Genomic DNA, 20,233 nt, shown 5'->3' on the forward strand with positions numbered 1-20,233 from the left:
GAAGACTTCTCAGAAAGAGAGAGTCTTAAATTACTACCTTATTGGTAAGAGATAGGATGTTCCACAATGAAACTATTATGAATAGATAATAGGTCGTGTGCTGGAGGAATAACAGAAGAGTCATTCAGTCATTTCTTCCACAAAAATATATAGAATACATGTCATATGTCAGACACTATTCCAGACATTACTAACAGAGCTGTGAACCAGATAATGAAAGCCCTGGCCTTCTGGAGTGAGAGAGAAAGTCTGGAGTCTGGAACTCAAGGTTAATTTTTGATCTAGATGTATAACTTTGAGAGTGACACATCAGCACAAAGATTTTTACTTAAAACCACAGCACTAGGTAAGCTCATCTAGAAAGTGAGGGAAAGCAGAAGGAGAAAAGGGAGAAAACGTGAACCTCAGAGATGTAAAAGTTAGGAAGAAAAGACAAAGGTGTAGAGACTGAGAAGAAACGGTCAATGAATAACCTTAGGAAATGTCCGGGAAAACCATGACCATGAGGAATCCCAGAAGACAGATGAAGAAATGTTTCAAGAAAGAGGGAGAGACCGATGGAGTCAAATGTGAGTTTATCAAGTGAGACAAGGACAGAGAATTTACCATTGGATTTAGCAATGATGAGGTCATTAGTGACCTAAAGATTTATTTTGGTGGACTTTATATATATAATTTTAAATAAAATCACTTTCCAGAGGGATCTTATTCTCTAAACAAGGCAGAAATTGTAGAGCATCAAATGATATTGAAAATAAATTTAGAGTGTTTAATATTGGATTTGATAAAATTGCTGTCATTGAGGACATTGACAAGGGGATTTTCACTAGAGTGTTGAGAAATAAAGCTTGATTAGTTTAAGACAAAATAGGAGGTGAGGCCCTAAAGACAATAAAGAGAATGGAAAATAATTTCATGGATTCTCCTACAGGGGAGAAGAGAGTGCAAAGATTCAAAAAGATAAGACAGAGGGTCCCCAGTTTCCCTGGTTTCAACCATTGCTTCCGTTTTCTGGTGTTGGTTTTTTTTTTCCCTTTCCTCCATTTTGTTAAACCTCTCACCCCCGAACCTTGTCTAACCAACAAACCACAGGCTTACTGAACAGCTCTTGAAAAAAACTGTTCTGACAGTTATTGGGATGTCATTGTGCCAACCACACCAGCTAGTAGGAATGACAAACTGGAACAATCTTCCACTGTCCCAACAGCAAGTTTTACAGGTGTTGGAGATGAAAGCTGCTACCTGAGCCAAACCACATGTCCCTCCCCCTCTCTTATCCTTTCCCTACAAAATCCTGCTTTGACTCTGAGTAGCCTGGTCATGCAACCTGATGTGCAGCAGGTGTGTCTTTAACCTTTACTTGAGTTACTTCAACTAGTTTTTCCCTTGGCAATAGAAATGTGGCAGTAACTGAAGAGAAATCGGCCCTCCAGAGAGGCATGTGTAAATAAAAGCCATTCCTGCTTGTTTCTATTGAAAACAATCCCTACTCTAAAGAGGGAAAGACTCATGATGTGTTTGTAACAGGAGTGGATAATTGCAGGAGAAATGATTGTGTGTCCAAGAACAGATGGGATCCAGTAGAAAGGTGAAAAGTAGAAAGGAGCAAGGACTTAGGAAAGGAGAGAACACCAATGCAGACCATAAGAGGATGTGGTCATGGGAAGATAAGGGGATTCTCTTCTGATGTCTTCTAGTTGCTGAGTGAAACCAGATAAGTCACCACATAAGAACAAGGAGAGAGGAGGGGAGTGTTGGCAGAGGAGGCCAAAGGAGGGAAGAGAAGGTAAGAAATGGTGTATGTGTATCATTAATACATGATTTATTGGATTGTGATCCTGGAACGAGGGCTTGTAAATTGCCAGGGAAATGTGATGAAATTGAAAGGCAATGCTAGGATTCCATTTGAGATGGTGTGCTGGGGGAACATAATTTAGATTCAGATAGCAAATGGCATAAAAAAAGCATTTAAATGTTATTTTCTAACCAATGAGGACATATGATTTTTAAACAAGTGACCACAAGATCAATAAACCTTATGATAATTTTTGACAATAATTTATTCTTAAACATATTTATATAATCTACTCTGTAAAATATTAATGATCATTACTGTGAGGGTAAAAAAATAAATGATTTGTATAAATGCATACTTAATGATTACTTTTAAAATTTGGCTCTATAGTAATTTACAAGCCAAATAAACTGCTTTTAATGTATTAACTGTATATCATTTTCTCATATATTCCCTTACATGCTATTTGCAAGTAGGAGTATTTGGAAACAAATTAAACCCTATATTTCTCATGAAGTGTGTTTCAAAGCACGATGCGTTCTGACTACAAAAATAACACATGCCAATTATTGATAATTTGGGAAGTAAAAAAATTGCAATGAAGAAAAGTAAAAATTACCGGTAATTCTAAACACAGGTATAATAATGTAAAATTACAGCGTATTTGATTATATACATATATCACCATTTACTTCATTGGTTATATAAGTTATTTACAGGTGCAAACCGTATTTATAAAGGACTTTTTTAATAAAAATTGAAGGAGTGGGAAGGAAGGCTGTATAATTGCGACCCAAGAGCAGATACTTTTGAAAACTACAGCAAATTAGACAAATAAAGGATGTAAAATTATGCCACCAGTATCCCAAGATGTACATTTTATTATGGCCTTATAGAATGCAGCTCATCTCTCTACCTTCCCCCACATTAAGACTCCCACATGAGCTGGACCCAAATCAGGAATAAGCCTTGATTCGCTCTGAATCAGAGCAAAACATGTATTATATTACTTTGGGAAACCTCAGATCATATAAAACCAGGTCAGGTTAACCATATGGCCGTGTTTTTTAAGCTCGCTGCAAGTCCTTTTTATCAATGCAGTTTATTATCGTGGCAGGGGAAGGTTTTCTGAGTCAGAAAATGTGCATTGAACTAGGCCAGAGTTTGGATATTTTGAAAAATATTTTTAAATTAAAGCATTATATACAAAATGAAGCAAAGTGGTTTAAAATAACAGTTGAAACTACCTTCTCTCTTTAAAAAAAAGTAATTACTGAACCCACAGGATTTGAAGAAAAAGAGACATAAGGAAAAATAAATTCCCATCAAAATCACTTAGTCTCAAGGTAACTATGTCCATGTTTAAAATCTTAGGACAAAACAACACTGAAGTTTTCCTGTGTTTTTTGGCCTTACGATGAAATCTGATATATCAAGGCAATCTGTTTTGTTTGTGGATTTTTCCCCTCATTGGTCAAAATCACAAATTCATGAAGTACAGAGATAGTAAGATCAACACGTGCCTGGAAAAAAATGAGTTCAGAGAACGACTCATCGAAAAGTAAAATAAAGATTTCAAGTTAATTGCATCTTGCTTCATTATCACCCCGCTGAAGAAGTTGGTAGCCAAGAATGAAGATAATAAGCAATTGCTGTAAAATGGCAGGAAAAAACCAACATTTCCTTTCTCTTCTAGAGAGCATCCTCCTAGTTATAGTTGCTGGACCCATGCTCGGGTCTTATCCCAGGGTTGACCTGTTAGGAATGGAGCCAGTCTCCTGAAGATTATTAAACCCAGTGATCGGTCAGCCACAGAATAATAAAGTGACTTGTCAAAAGATGTGGGAATGTGAAGAAATCAAGCAATAGGGAGAGTTTTGGTTTTAGTAGACTCTAAAAGAATGTTGGGATTTTGGACTGAGTTTTAGCAGGAAACCAGTAGAGTGATTTTTAGGGGCAGGGACTAGTCACAGGCAGCAAGGCCAGATCTAATTCCTTAAATAAACCAAGGAGATGAATTCAATCTACAGTTCTAGAGGGGTCATGTGATGGGGCAGGGGCTCCTGCAGGCAAGATAGACAACTCAGAGAAAGAAAAGTTTAGATGGAGATTAAGTCTTGATAAAACTTAAGAAGTGAAGAGTCTATAGGTGGTTTTCTCTTATGATTCAGTAAGTTTAAAAATAATTAAAAATTAACAAGAGTAGTACTTGGAAATTAAGAAATATTTGTGATAGCTCTTGAGTCAGAAAGGAAATCAAATGTGAAATTTTAAAGCATCTATAAATCAATTAAAAGAATAAATATAGGTTCATACTTCATGTTAAAAATTACAGAGAAAATAGTAACAGGCTTCAGCAGTAAAGAAAAACAGAAAAATGATACAAAAAAAATTAAGAAGAAAGAGTTGATAAAGATAAGAACTGAGCGGTACCTGGGTGGCTCAATCGGTTAAGGGTCTGACTTGGGCGAGGGTCGTGATCTCATAGTTTGTGAGTTCGAGCCCTGTGTGGGGCTCTGTGCTGACAGCTCAGAGCCTGGAGCCTGCTTTGGATTCTGTGTCTCCCTCTCTCTCTGCCCCTCCCCTGCTTGCATTCTGTCTCTGTCTCTGTCTCTGTCTCTCTCTCTCAAAAATAAGTAAAAATTAAAAAAAATTAAAGATAGGACCTGAAATAAACAGAAAATGAGCAAGTCAATTAAACATCAATTTTTGAATATTTGAATTAAATATATGAATTATATAAACCTCTTTAAAATCTGATTAAAGAAAATACAGGGATAGAAAAATAGACAAGTGTGTAAATATTTTCTTAAAGGTGTAACACATATCCTAATGAAAGCAGTAGAACTAGGGGATCTCATTATCTGTAAATCTATTTGAAAATCTAAAGGAAATAGGTGATTTCACGGCAAAACATAAATTATCCAAATTAACTCAAGAAGTGAAAGAACTTGAATATGTTAATTCCCATGAAAAACTTGGAAAGGTCATCAACATTCTAAACATGTAAAAGACCCCAGGACAAGATATGTTCACAATTGAACTTCGTTTAACTGTTGAATAAAAAATCATTCCAAAGGTATTAAAACTTCCAGTCAAAAGTGAATGGAAAGCTGTTCAATTCATTTTATAAAGCCAACATACATCAGATTAAAAACTTGTTAGAGTACCAAAAAAGTGCTATTTACCTACATCTCTTGTGAATACAGAAATAGAAACTTTTTTTTTTAAATTTCAAATAGAATCTTGCAAAGTATCTACAGATCATTGCAGTAAGATCAGGAAAGGCTAGTTCCAGAAATGTTACTGGGTGAAACAATAAGAAATTGATCAATATAATTTATTATATATGTATTCCAAACAAAACAGAAAAATATGATCATGTAAATAGAAGACATGAATCAAAATACATGAGTGTTATTCTCACTCATTCCTGCTTCCCAAACTGTCCCTCCGTTTGCTAAGGAAATGTCCTGCATTTACCTTTCTTGGGAAGGTAAAAGTTTCAAGTTAAGAATGTATTATTACTTCAACTCATTTATCATCTAATTGGTTCCAACATTCTCCTAAACCAAGTTATTTATTTTTAACAGCATTAATTTAAATGTTTGTAATAGCACTAAGAATGTTGAAGTTGTTAAAATGAAACACTTAGAGGCGAGCCTGGGTGGCTCGGTCGGTTAGGCATTCGAGTTCGGCTCAGGCCATCATCTCTCTGTTCATGGGTTCGAGCCCATGTTCAACTCTGTGCTGACAGCTCAGAGCCTGAAGCCTGCTTCAGATTCTGTGTCTCCCTCTCTCTCTGGCCCTCTCCCTGCCCCCTCACGTTCTGAGAGAGAGAAGGAGACATAGAATCCCAAGCAGGCTCCAGGCTCTGAGCTGTCAGCACAGAGCCCCGATTTGGGCATGAACCCACGGACCACGAGATCATGACCTGAGCCAAAGTCGGATGCTTAACCAACTGAGCCACCCAGGTGCCCCACATTAAAAAAATTTTTTAAATGAAACACTTAGAATCGTCTTGAAAGGTTTAAAATAGATAGCATTATTATATATCATGTCATTTTGCCTTGTTTTTTTTTCCTTGTGTCACTGTGTGATTTGTAGCCAAACATCATTTTCTTCTTTTTATAAACCAAGAAAACACACTTTTGATTACTTGAAATCTAAAATATGTTCTATGACAGAGTCTGCTCTTTTTAGGAAGGTTCCTAACTATTCACTGATTAAAATTTAGAATATTCTTCTTTTTTGAGAGAGAGAGAGAGAGAGAGAGAGAGAGAGAGAGAGAGGGAGAGAGGGAGAGAAATCGGTCCTAGTCTACCTTTTCTTGTGTTTGTAATGTATGTTTCTTGGCTTTGGGGTGAAGATCACTCCTTCATTTATCTTTTACAGCATCTGAAAGACTGATTTAAAAAAAAAACTTTTTTTCCTCCAGACTGTTCCATAAATGTGCTTTAAATCTGGAGTGAAATTGTGACGGACTTGGAAGTATTCTGTTTGTAATTTATTTCATTTGTACACTCTTTTTTTACTTGTGAATTACAATATACAAAAGATTTTACACAGACACATGCATAAGAAACAGATATATAGTTTAAGAAAATTTATAAAGCAAATGCCTGTGAAAACACCACTTGAGAAATGGATATAGGGCTTAATCTCTCTTCAAAATAATCAAGTGGAAAAGAAATTTCTTCAAAGCATGCATTAACTATAGCAATGCTCTTTTATGAATTTGGGATTTTTTTGAAACCTGATATAGAATAAACACTTGAAAATATTTCACATGTGCCTCAGAAAAACATGTTATGTTACAGAGTTTTATACGTGTCTTTGAGGCAAACCTTATTAATTTTAGTAATTAACAGCTTCTCTTCCCGTCCCCCCCCCCCCAATCTTGCTCATTCCCACTGACTGTAATCTAAGTTTGTGAATGCTTTAGAATGAATGTTTGTAGATTTACAGGGTTAGGCAAAATTTTTTTGTTCAACAGACTATAATGATAGGTTGAAAACAAGCATGTGCTGAGAAGGCTGTGAGGTAATTTGCAAAGTATTTGCTGGACATTTTTCACATACAATATCACAGGGAAATTATGCAGAATGATCTGTTTCTCACATTTGACACTGGCTTCAGGACCTCAGTTGGTTGCATTTGTTAATGCCCCAGAATTCCATGACCAGCTGAGGAGGTTGCTGAGTATATAACAGATCTGGGGTAGAACAGGGCACATGCACTGTATTTAGTTCAGCCACAAACCTGTAAAACTTGCCTTACTTTGCACTGTTAATGCTATCAGATTCTTTATCCTACTGGTGATTAACATGAAAACTGCTTTAAGACCTTGAGTTACTTATTTAAGAATTAATTGCCCCTGCCTCTCTTCTCATTATCTTAGATTATCTTCAGGTTGAAGACTGGGGTCTGTATGCATTTCCTTTGCTGACGGTACAAAGAGAGGAACTGGAGCTAGGGCTCTGAGTAGTTGTGGTTGATGGGCTTGGTGTTTGCTTTTCCTTCTGAAATTGTTTTTAAAACTTTGCAAGGGTGTTCAGTAGACCTATTTGTTGTGTTTGTATGGGTATTTCCCACAGACTTCCTGTAATCCTTTCCAATTCAGGATGACAATGACATGCATGGAACCTTCTCCAGACAGAGATAATCAGCCTCAGAAGCTCAATTTCCTTCACTACCTGCCTCTCCCTCTCCGGGAGCTTTCCCCAGTCCTTTCCCAGGTATGTGATGATGAAATGATAGGTAAGCATGTGGGTTTTGGTTATATGAGGTTCTTCTTCCATGGTGGAGAAGGATCTTACTTGTAATAGTCATTCTCCCTCTCCTCCTTTCTTTTTGCCAGGTCTTTTATTCCTACCGGGAATAATTAGCTCTGGGCAATTAGGATTCATAGTTAGCTCCCTCCAGCCAGCTTCCCATTCTGGAAAAAGCTGATGGCAAGCCACAGCGATTTTCTGACTCTGGGAAGTTGCTGAGTTGACCTAGCACGGCTTTTGCACTAAGCGAATCATCTGCATATTTTCTCCAAGCTTTTCTATACACCCTGCCTTTCAGCTGGTCTCCAAACTGGGGAATCGTTAGTGAGATTTTTAAATTGTGCCCACTTATCTTCACCTCCACCATGTATTCTTTCTTTGAGAAGAAATATGGGCAAAGAGTAGTAACCACTGTAAACACATCGGTCATTTTTTTTGCTACAAAGAGTAGTAAACACATCGGTCATTTTTTTTTTCCTGGAAAACCATTTTTCAAAGACTATAGTATGGAGCTATTTTCTTTCTTTTGTTGATTGCTGGTTCAGAGTAATTATTATTTTACTTTTTTTTAATTTTGAAGGAGAATCTACAATTTAGCCTTACTTGATCATATAGAAGCATCATTGCGTTACATCAACTTTCAAAATCGTGCTTTTTTGGAGTTCAGTATAAATGTCTGACAACATCCAGTCATCTAAATTCCAGAAGGGATGTGGTAGTCAGGCTTCTGAGAATGAGTCTCGATAGCCCTTACTTTTTATAATTCTCTCCTCTGTGACACAATGGAACATCTCTCCCATGACTATATATGTTACCTGGAAAAGGGATTTTACAGATATAATTAAAGTTATAGATCAATTGACCCAGTTTCCTTAAGATAGGGAGGTTAGACCTGGGTGGGCCAGGTCTAATGAGGTAAGCCCTTAAAAATAGATTTTTTCTGTGGCTGGTGGCCGAATAGGAAGTCAGAGAGATTTCAGTCATGAAAAGGACTTGATGGACCATTACTGGTTGGAAGATGGAGGGGGGCTATGTGAGAAGGGATGCTGATGGCATCACAGAGCCAAAAGTGTCCCCTGGCTCACAACCAGCGAGGAAAAAAGGACTTCAGACCTGCGGGCCCAAGGAATTGGGTTCTGTCAACAATCTGAATGAGCCTGGTAATGGACTCTTCACCCAGAGCCTCCACATAAGAACCTAATCTGGCCGCAATTTTGATTTCAACCTTGTGAGAACCGGAGCAGGGAACCCCACGTGAGCCTACCCAGACTTCTGACCTACAGAACTTGAACTAATAAACAGGTTGTGTTTTAAGCCACTAAATTTGGGTACTTTTCTGTACAACAACAGAAAACAAATACCCATTCAAGACAGGCTGCAAGGACCCTTGCAAGGCACACAACTATTCCTGGAGAAATATTTTACTGTCCGAAAGATGCTACGCACCAGCTCCCTATGCCATGTGACCACATTCACTTCCAGTGTTTTGTAATTTCCACTCTCCCTTAGTGATTCTGTTAAAAACTTTTCCCCCACACCAGTCTTTACCCTGATCCACCCACCTTAATTTCCATCAATCCTCTGTTTAGATTTCTAGCTCACTGGGAATTGGCCTCATCCTTTTTCTTCCCTTTTTGGGCCCTATACGTTCCTATTTCTTGCTTGTTATTTTTTTCCCCTCCGCCCCATAGCTCTGTTGAATAGGGGAGTATTGGTTTCTTTTGTCACTTTTCCATAAATTTCATTTCTCTTATAAATAATCTTATACTCTGATAATATATACAAAACAACTGTGGGTATTTAAGGAAAATTGCAGTGAAGCCCAGCAGGTATTACTTTTACAAACAAAGCAGAACTTTTTATGAGTTTAAAATAAACATTTCTAGCTATAGATATATAGAGCTAATTTTACTCAATAAGAAAATATTTAAATCCTTCAAATTGTTCAAATAGGTAGTTAGGATTCTCCATGAGACATTGTCTTCATCATTCCCTATGCCTACATTATTCAGTTCCGTAACTTTTTTTTTAAACTAGGCAAACATCATACTCTGGGAAAATGTTTCTGAGTGGGAAAAGAAATTGCAATGAAAACAAAACAAAGGAAATAGTAAATTACCACATCCCTGGCCCCTTTCTTTCTTTCCTCCAATACAATTTAGAACATTGTTTAAATAGGGAGTACAAATAAATGTATAAAGATCACAGACACATATGGGAAAGGAATAAAGCAAGTACAAGGAGGAAATATTTTTATTTACTACCAAAAAATTGTCTTACCGAGTCTGGAGAATTAGTTCTTAAAGGAAAAAATAACAGATCTAATCGACAAACCGGCATATGGGGAAAAAGTGAGGTTTCTGAGAGCTGACTCATTTTTGAAATCCGTTTGTGTAAACAAAAGTTATTCCATGGGTTTTTTGTTCTTTAAAATTAATTCTGTATTATTCATACAAAGGTTAAGCGTGGAAACATCGTTCATTTAAAGAAGCGCGATTATGTTTTACAAAAATAATATCCATGTATTTTATTTTCCTTGACTGCAATACTGTTGGAGTCATAGAATATTATAGCTGATGTGAGGCACTATAAGGAAATATTTTATAGAAACGCATACTAACATTCTGACTTCTCTCCAATATGTCCTGCATTATGCCAATACCAATCTGCAATAAAAATTCACAAGGACAGACTGTGTTGACAGAATGGTACTTGGGAAGGAAATTTAGACATATGAAGCACAATTTGTTTGGAACAAAAAAAAAATGTTGCAAAATAATTTTAGTTGGTATCAAAAATGAGACAAATTGGCAAACTTATCTGAAAGATTTTTATCTTAGAACTGTTGATAATTAAAGCTGGGAACCTTAAAAGTCATTAAGGTGCCGCCTCTTATATGCAGGGCAATCCAAATTACATGCAGCAGATCTCCTACAAGGAGAGTTCTCGAATCTAAAGTACGTGATCATTTCACACATTACTTCTTAGTATCCTTTAAAGGTCTTTTTCAAACTATAGGCCATCTTTGCTAGCCAGGGTACACTGGAGAGGAAAACTATGTGGAAAACTATACCTGGATCAAAAGGGGGTATAAGCCATATAGAAATCTACAGAAAAATCAGTTATGTGTTAACTCCTTCATTTATTCAGCACTCCATCAGGCACTTAGATTACATGGATAATTCTGTTGCCATGAAGTGATGAATCTAGTATAACTTAAATGTGTGTGTTTCATTCTCCTCTTAGATTAAAAAAACCATAAGAGCAAAGGTTAACTGATTCAAGTTTGTCTGGACACAAAGCTCAAGAGGAATGTGTGTTATTCTGTGTTACATTTGTATATCTTCAATCATTTGTTTATAAGTTGATATGCACCATCACTTATGAACTTCTAAAAGGGAGAGAACATAGTTATTTAATTCTCTTAGTATAGTGTTATGATGAAATGAAAGCCCATTAAGTGAATGTATGTTTTTATGCAATTGTCTTTGGTTGGTTTGGTTTTAGAGGCAAAAAGAAATGTCAGCTGTTGAAACTTTGCCATTCTTTGTCTTTGGATAACAGTCATCATTTTACATAGACATTAGCCTAACTGATTTTACTGGGGATTTTCACATTTCCTCAACAAATGTTCAGTGACATTTCGAGCATCCTACTAGTGTCTCCTCTGTAGCCATGTCTGACGGCTGTAGACACAGGATTGTCCTCAATTAAGGTCTAATTTATTTCTCCTAATATATTGCTCTTTTTACTAGAAGTACATAAAGATAAATAGAATATGCTGCCTGTCCTTGAGGACTGCATAGCCCATTGAAGACGATAGACAAGTTAATGTAATATTAATCAAATGGAACATTTACCATGGGACCTTTAATCTTAGTGCATAATGGCTAAAATTTGAGCCATACATGTATTGGATAAAAGAGCTAATTTTTTACATAACCATATATCCTTCTGCTTAATTTAAAATTCTGTCTTGTTGTTCTTACATCTATGCACCCTTCCTTGATAAATTGAGAGTTACCTTTACCTCTTTTAGAATTGCTCTTCAATTTTAACATGCAGCAAAATTCTTCAACAAAAATACTATATTTCTTGGGAAGATGATGGCATTTAATGATGAACTCCTGGCATGTACTCAATTGTTCAAAATGTGAAAGCTTCGAAATGTGAAAGCATTTTTTAACTTAAAAAAATAAGTCATAAGACTATATAGCAGAGCAAAGTTCATATAAAACAATAGGTTATTTAGATGGTATTTTATCATCTATCATATTACTTTGATATTTAAGGACTTATTGGTGATATTTAGTGCCACTCACTGGTTGATTCAAAGAAATCTCTCCTGTCTGTCTCTTTCTCTTTAAAGATCAGTCTTATCTTATGCAATACACAAAAATAAACTCAAAATGGATTAAAGACTTAAATTTAAAACATGAAACCATGAAACACCCAGAAGAAAACTCTGGCAGTAAACTCCTTGACATTGGTCTTGGCAATGATTTTTGGATTTGACAACAAAAGCAAAGATAACAAAAGCAAAAATCATCAAGGGGAACTACACTAAACTAAAAAATTTCTGTATAGCAAAGGAAACCATCAACAAAATGAAAAAGTGATATAAGGAAAAGGCAAATTATGGAGGAGAAAATATTTATAAACAACACATCCAATAAGGGACAAATAACCAAAATATACAAGGAGCTCATATAACTCAATAATAAAAAATAAAAAACAAATTGGGGCACCTGGGTGGCTCAGTCAGTTGAGTGTCTGACTCTTGATTTTGGATCAGGTCATGATCCCAGGGTCATGGGATCGAGGCCAGAGTCGGGGATTCATTTTACATTATACTTCTCTTTGAAAAGCACTAAGTTGCATTAATGGAAATGATCTTTTTCACATTATTATCTTTGTGATCTAGTTAAGGATTGATGGTATTCACTCATCCAGCAGAGGTAAAATATGAGTCTCACCGACTCAGTGTGGTTTCTCAAGCTCAACATGTAGCAATGTCAGTGTGATGGCAAGAGACTCCAGTAAAAAGTGAAAATGCAGATGTTTTGCAAACTTTCGTCTGGAACTTTTATCACTGGAACAATAATTTCCAAATTTGAGTTTAGATAAAGGTTTGTTATCAGAAAATAATGTTTTCCTCTGAACATATAGGTGGCAATTTTGCATTAATATTAAAATTCTAAATTAGCAATATATCATATAAATGATAGGGCCAGTATCACACACAGCATATTTCCTCTTTGTTTAGGATAATATTACTAATATTTTGCAGTGTATCTTCTCATTCTTTGTGTCTCTATTTCTACTACTCTATTCCCTAAGCACACTAAAATGGGCAGTAGGAATAGTTGGTAGATAATAGAGAAGAATGATACTTATGCACACACAAACACAATACAATGGGGTTAATTTATTTCGTGAATAATCCATGCATGATATATTGACGACTACCCAAAATACTTCTTAGAAATTTAGAAAACATAATCTCAAGGTTTTCTATTTATTTCTTTATTATTATCACTATTATTAGTAGTATTAGTATTAGTATTAGTATTTTGTATTTTAGAGAGAAAGAGGGCATGCAAGCAGGGGAGAGAAGCAGAGGGAGAGAGAGAGAAAATCTTAAGCAGGCTCCATGCTCCATGCAGAGCCTGACACAGGGCTTTATCCCATGACACTGGGATCATGACCTGAGCCAGAATCAAGAGTTGGCTGCTCAACTGACTGAGCCACCCAGGTGCCGTTCTGCTGATTTCTGATAGTGCATAAGTCATGTATGCGTAAGTTATGTATGCTACTGAGACAGCAGACAGAACCAACATAGTAAAATAAAATAAAATAAAATAAAGTAAAATAAAATAAATTTCATGATTTGATATGAATCTGAAGTATAGAATATAGCATGGCTCCCTAATGATTAACTTCATTAGATTAACTTCATCTAGGTAGGTCAGTTCCAGACCTAGCTTTATATAAAAATTATGTTTCCAAGCTCAGCCTATGTTTGTGATTTCTTACCCGCCAAAAAATTACCAGGAATGATTCATAACTAGATTGAATAAATGGATTCAAGATGGAAATACACTCATTTCCATGAAAGTGATGATGGCAGATGATTCATTTTCTTACTAGTTCCTAAGTGTATAATTGGCCTTGTTAATAAAAATGAAATACGATAAACCCATTGCTGTATACTCTATAGGATTATGCTGATTATTTTTCTATATGGGTATGCAATGCTAACCATAACCAGGACATAGGTAACATCAGACATGAATAGGTTTCCTGAGACAAAAACAGATCAGCCATCAGAAAAAAAAATGGATTATGATTTTTACTATTGTGTAGTAAAGAATATCGGACATAATATGACAAAAATAAGAAACTGCCATTGTTTTTATATTTGCAGAGATCTGAATACCCTGATAACTTTGCAAGTGTTGTTTGCAAAAGAAATTGTTACAAATGATGTCGAAGGGAAATTAACATCGCAGCATTAACAGAAACAGGTTTGAACTACCTTAAACCATTTTCCTTCTCATTTTTGTAGCTTCCAAGTTATTGGAAAATTTTTTAAAGAAAATTCAACACCTCACATTTATAAATATAATTTCTTATTTTAAAAAACCAACGGATCCTTTGGCAGGCAAGATAATCTTCAAGCAAAAACCAGTATTTTAAAATGTGTTCTCAGGAAACCTAAAAGGCTTATTTTTGGCAATACTAGTCAACATGCCGTCACTTACCTCCTCCAAGATGCAATTACAGTCAGCACTAAATAATTTTGAGCTTCCGGCAAGAGGCTATATTCAAAAAGGTTTCCACAGACCTATAAGCAAATTCACTTCTAAAAGAACTAGCAGAGCAAAACCTCACAAGCTATTTTCTGGCAGTTAGATCATGGTGGAAAAGTTTGGATATTGGCTGGTTTTTATTATTGAATATTACCTTCAAGGAGCAAAACATTAAGATTAATTTTCCTTTTATAAATTGCCAAGAATTTCTTTGTCACCAATTTTAAATTTTCTGAGAAGTGAGAGCAAATTTAAAAGCCACCTGCAGTTTGTTGTAGCTTTTACTATTACTGTCTTACTCTTACATGTGGACTTAAATTGCATATCATTTCCTTTACTCCCAGATGCTTAAAAAATATGCGTGTATCCCCTAACATCTCAAAAAAAAAAGACGTTATGAGATGACTAATATTATTTCCATAGTACATTTGTGGAAACTAAGACAAAGACATAAAAAGGGATTCATCACATATCTTAGCAACTTTTCGTGGTGTAAGTGACAATTCAACCCTTGTTTTCTGCTAAATCCCCAAACACAATCGTCATTGTCACATTAGAAGTAAAATGTCCTAGAGAGAAATTGTTTCAACAAAGGTAAGTGATATTAGAATGTATGGCTATAGTCTGTGTTCTAAGGACCATTGCTAAGATCTCTTTTCTGAGTCATGGGCATATCAAACGATGAAAAAGCAACTTTACTGCATTTCATGAGTGGAATATAATTAATAGGCAGTTTAAACATGAAAGTTTTAAAGATGCATTGATTCATGCTGTATAGAAGAAAAATTCAGGATCTGTGAATCAGACACCCTGTAGACATAAATCCTGATATTCTAACATTATTCTCTCAGTAAAATGATTTTACCACCCAAGTGAGTAAAAGTATCTTTTTCCATTGCTTGTGTAGTCATTCTAAGCCCGCCTCATTAAGTCACTGCCCAGGAAAGTACCTTAACAATACTAAAAAATATGAAGGGCTATATTCAGTCAGATTCTTATCTATTTCCAATGTGGAAAATATTCTATGATTGGCCTGATGGGAGACCAGAGAAAGGCTTGTATTTTTATTCACTGTTAAATGACCATCTAAATAATTAGGCATATTTCATTGGTGCATCATCATATATATTATATAATATCAGCTCTTTCCCCTAAACACAACGTTTATATAAATTGAAAAACACTATCCACTGATGGGTACCACAGAAAAAATTTTTAACTTTAACTTTATTTATGTTTATTCTTTTATAATTCTTCATGCTTTACATTAAGAGGATCAATTGATTTATTTTAAAATATTTATTATCAGCCATTGCTATATGTCATTCTCTGTAGCAATTCAGAGTTGATTCCTCAAGAAACTCATGTGCAAATGATGAACTTACTATAAGCTCAACACTACAACTCAAAGTTAGATGTTCTGCTTAAAATTATTAATAAGTAATGCTATAAGCCTGTCACAAATGAAAATAGTCATAATAAACTCAAATTTTGTGTGTTTTCATTTGCTTCATAATTTAGAAATTTTCTATTTTGGGTCTTCTTTAGTTGGAACATAGCAATACAATGATATAGAGACTAAAAAGACAATAGAAGAGATCAGTGAAACGAAAAGCTGGTTATTTGAAAAGTGAACAAAATTGACAAATTTTTAGCTAGACTCACCAAGAAAAAAAAGAGATGAGACTCAAATAGTAAAATCGGAAATGAAAGAGATGTTGCAGGTAATACCACAGAAATACAAAGGATCCAAAGAGACTACTATGAATAAATATAAGCTACAAATTGGACAACTGAGGAGTAATGGGAAAATCCCTAGGAATATGCAACCTATCAAGACTGAGTCATGATGAAGCAGAAAATATGAACAGACCAATTTTTAGTATACTGAATTTAGTAAGGAGATTGAATCAGTAATCAAAAACCTTCCAACAAATAACAGGATGAGACAGCTTCACTGATGAATTCCACCAAGAATTCAAAGAAGAATTAATGCCAATCCTTCTTAAACTCTTCCAAAATATAGAAGTGAAGGGAAATCTTCCAAACTTTTTTCACAAGGCCAACATTACTCTGATACTGCAACCAGACAAGGACGCCACGGGAAAAGAAAATTACAGGCCATGAACATAAATGTGAAATTCTTTAAAAAAAAAAAAAATACTGGCAACCAGGGGCATCCGGGTGACTCAGTTGGTTACGTGTCTGACTTTGGCTCAGGTCATGATCTCCTGGATCGTGGGTTCGAGCCCCACGTGGGGATCTGTGCTGACCGCTCAGAGCCTGGAGCCTGCTTTGGATTCTGTGTCTCCCTCTCTCTCTGCCCCTACCCTCTCCCACTCTGCCTCTCTAGCAAAAATAAATAAACATTAAAAAAAATTTTTTAAATGCTGACAACCAAATTCAACAATACATTGAAAAGATTGTACACCAAGATCAAATAGAATTTAAATATATATGTATATGTGTGTGTGTGTATATATATGTATATATAACAAGCTCATAGATAACAGAGTGTGGTGGTTGCTATAGGTGAGGGGTGAGGGGTGGTAGAAATGGGTGGGACTGTTTTGGGTTTTTTTAGTTTAAATAAATTGAATAAAAATAATTTGAGTAGTGCCTGGGTGGCTCAGGTCATGACGTCAGGGTTTGTGGGTTTGAATAACGCTCCGAGCCCCCCCCCTCCCCCGGCCTGCCCCCTTTATCGGGCTTTGCCTGACAATGCAGAGCCTGCCTCCGGTTCTCTACCTCTCTTTCTGCCCCTCCCCCACTCATTCTCTCCCTCTCTCTCTCTCTCAAAAATAAAAAAAATTAAACAAAATATAATTTGAGTATTAAAGTCATTTTGTCTGATTCTACCTTCTGTTCCTTGGCATCTTACTCAGGTATTCTTATTACCATATAAATGCTTAGTTACTTAATAAATTGCTTGATGGGGAGGAACACTTTTCTATATCTACAATCCTACCTATATTTTATATCCTCTGAATTTTTTTTAAAGTTTATTTATTCATTCTGCAAAAGAGAGAATGGTGGAGGGGCAGAGATAGAGGGAGAGAGAATCCCAAGGATCTGTCAGTATAGAGCCTGACATGGGGCTTGATCCCATGAACTGTGAGATCATGACCTGAGCAGAAATCAAGAATTGGTCCCTTAACCAATGAGCCACCCAGGTGTGCCTAGCCTCTGAAAATTTTTAAAAATAACTTATTGTGGTGAAATTCACATAACATAAAATTAATTATTTTACATGAACAATTCAGTGGCATTGAATACGCCTACAATGTTGTGGAACACCTTGTTTCTAGTTTCAAAGTATTTCCATTCTCTAGAGGAAAGTTCCATACACATCAGACAGTTCTATCCCATTTCCTCCCTTCTCCCAGTCACTGACCACCGCCAATCTGCATTCTGTCTCTATGTTTTTTTTTATTCTAGACATCTCATATAAAGTGAACAGTTCATTCTAGACATCTCATACAAATTGAACTGTATTTTCCATGACCATTTGTGTTTGGCTTCTCTCGGACACCATAAGGGTTTTGAGGTTCATTCATGTTGTAGCATGTATCCGCAGTTCATTTCTTATGGCTAAATAATATTCTGTTGTATGTATATAACATGGTTTATGTTTTCATTCATCCTTGATGAACACTTATGGCTGTATCCACCTTTTAGCTATTGTGAATAGTGCTGCTATGAACATGCACACACATGCCTTTGTTTCAGTACCCGTTTTCAATTTTTGGAAGGTAAAGAACTGCCTACCCCAACATCTCCCTGGGGGCTGAGACCACCCTTGTCTGCCCTTCTTCTTGCCTTAAAAATTCCCTTTCTATATCATTGTCCCAGCCAGAGGGCATCCTGAAGTTGGGGAAGGAGTCTTAGACCATAGAATTTGGAAGGCACTGAGAAATCATCTAGTCTTGGTTCCTGGTGTGACAGAGCAGGAGATAGAGGCCCAAAGAGAAGAAGAGACTTACCCTTCATCCTGCAAGTTGGGGCAAAACTGGAAATGTAGCCCTTCCCTCAGCATGACTCACTGCCTTTCCCAGACACAAGGGACCCCATGAAACAGGCTCAAGGTTTAAGGGTGCATATGGCTCCCTGACCAGCAATCACTTTGGGGGGTCACTAGGTGGGAGGAGTGCTCCTGCCTGACTTCATGCCTTAGTATAACCAAGAGCCTGCCCATATACTTTGGCCCCAAATTCAAGAATGTATGGCCCTCACTGGCCCCTGATCCTCTCCCTGTCCTGGGAGCTTGGAGAAGGGACTGGTCTTGAAGGCTGAAGGGATATCACCTCTTTCTGCTACTCCCCCCACACCCTCCCCAGAGGGCCTGGGGGCTGCCTAATTGCCTCTGCAGTCCTCTGAGGTCCACTATTGACACTTCTGCAATGCAGAAAAACACTAAATAAAGCCATATGTATTTGCAACCCCCCCCCCCCAAAAAAAAAACAAAAACAAAATGTAGGAATAGGATTGCAAGGTAACATGGTAATTTTGTATAACTCTGAAAGAATCAACAAGTTGTCTTCCAAAATGGCTGCACAGTTTCGTATTCCACCAGCAATGTATGAGAATTCTAATTTCTCCACATCCTTGCCAACACTTGTTTTTTTAAATTATAGTATACCCTAAATTTTGCACTCTTTAAAATACAGTAATTGAGGGGCGCCTGGGTGGTGCAGTCGGTTAAGCGTCCGACTTCAGCCAGGTCACGATCTCGCGGTCCGTGAGTTCGAGCCCTGCGTCAGGCTCTGGGCTGATGGCTCGGAGCCTGGAGCCTGTTTCCGATTCTGTGTCTCCCTCTCTCTCTGCCCCTCCCCCGTTCATGCTCTGTCTCTCTCTGTCCCAAAAATAAAAAAAAATAAAAAAAAAAAAACGTTGAAAAAAAAAATAAAATACAGTAATTGAAGTTCTAATTGCTTTTAAAGCAAAGACAACAACGACAAAACAAAAACTCAAACCACATTTCCTGTGTGAATCCCCTCAAATCTACTTCTACTCCAGGATTTCAGAATTCTCATTTAGATGATGAGCACACATGGATAGGTAAATATTCATTCGAATACTTCTTTTTCCTCTTTTAATGTGGTTAGCAGAGTGCTGTACATAATTTAAAAGAAATGTAAAAGCCTTGAAATAACTAAGCCGTTTATGTACCCTGGTAGGATGTTTTTTTGACAAAGATCAAGGACGTTTAATTAACAATTCGTTGACTGAATCAAAGTTAAATGCACTCTCTCAGTTAAAGCAAGGGTGTAACATTTAATGAGTCAGAGCCTACACTTACGGAAACTAAATTGCACACACAGTGATAGTAACAATCCCTTCACAGTAAACTCGCTCAACGGGCTGTGTCTGTCCAAAATGGAAAGCTAGAGAGAACATTGAAAGAGGAGAGAATTAGCCAATATGGCCCAGCTGATAAAGAACTGTGTCAGTCCCCCAAGGGCTGAACGTGTCAGTGAACATAAAGCTTTCATATTTCAATGACTTACAGGCAAATCAATCAAACACACACACACACACACGCACACACACACACACACAATTGTAAACATTCTCTGAATAAACTCAGGCACAAGTTACTTTTTCAACTAAACCCTCCTCTTTTGATACCTTCAGAATCCTACTATTGAGTTTCAATCACCTGTGTCTATAAGCTAAACGGCAACGGTACCCTATTAATTACAAAGGTGTTCTATCTTGATCACAGTCCAAATACATGATTCTATTTCTTTCTTTTTTAAATGTTTATTTCTGAGAGACAGAGAGAGAGAGAGAGAGTGCACATGCGCATGCGTGCACACAAGCAGGGGAGGGGCAGAGAGAGACAGAATCCA

This window comes from Panthera uncia (assembly GCF_023721935.1).
Source record: "Panthera uncia isolate 11264 chromosome A3 unlocalized genomic scaffold, Puncia_PCG_1.0 HiC_scaffold_12, whole genome shotgun sequence".
Taxonomy (NCBI): Eukaryota; Metazoa; Chordata; class Mammalia; order Carnivora; family Felidae; genus Panthera; species Panthera uncia.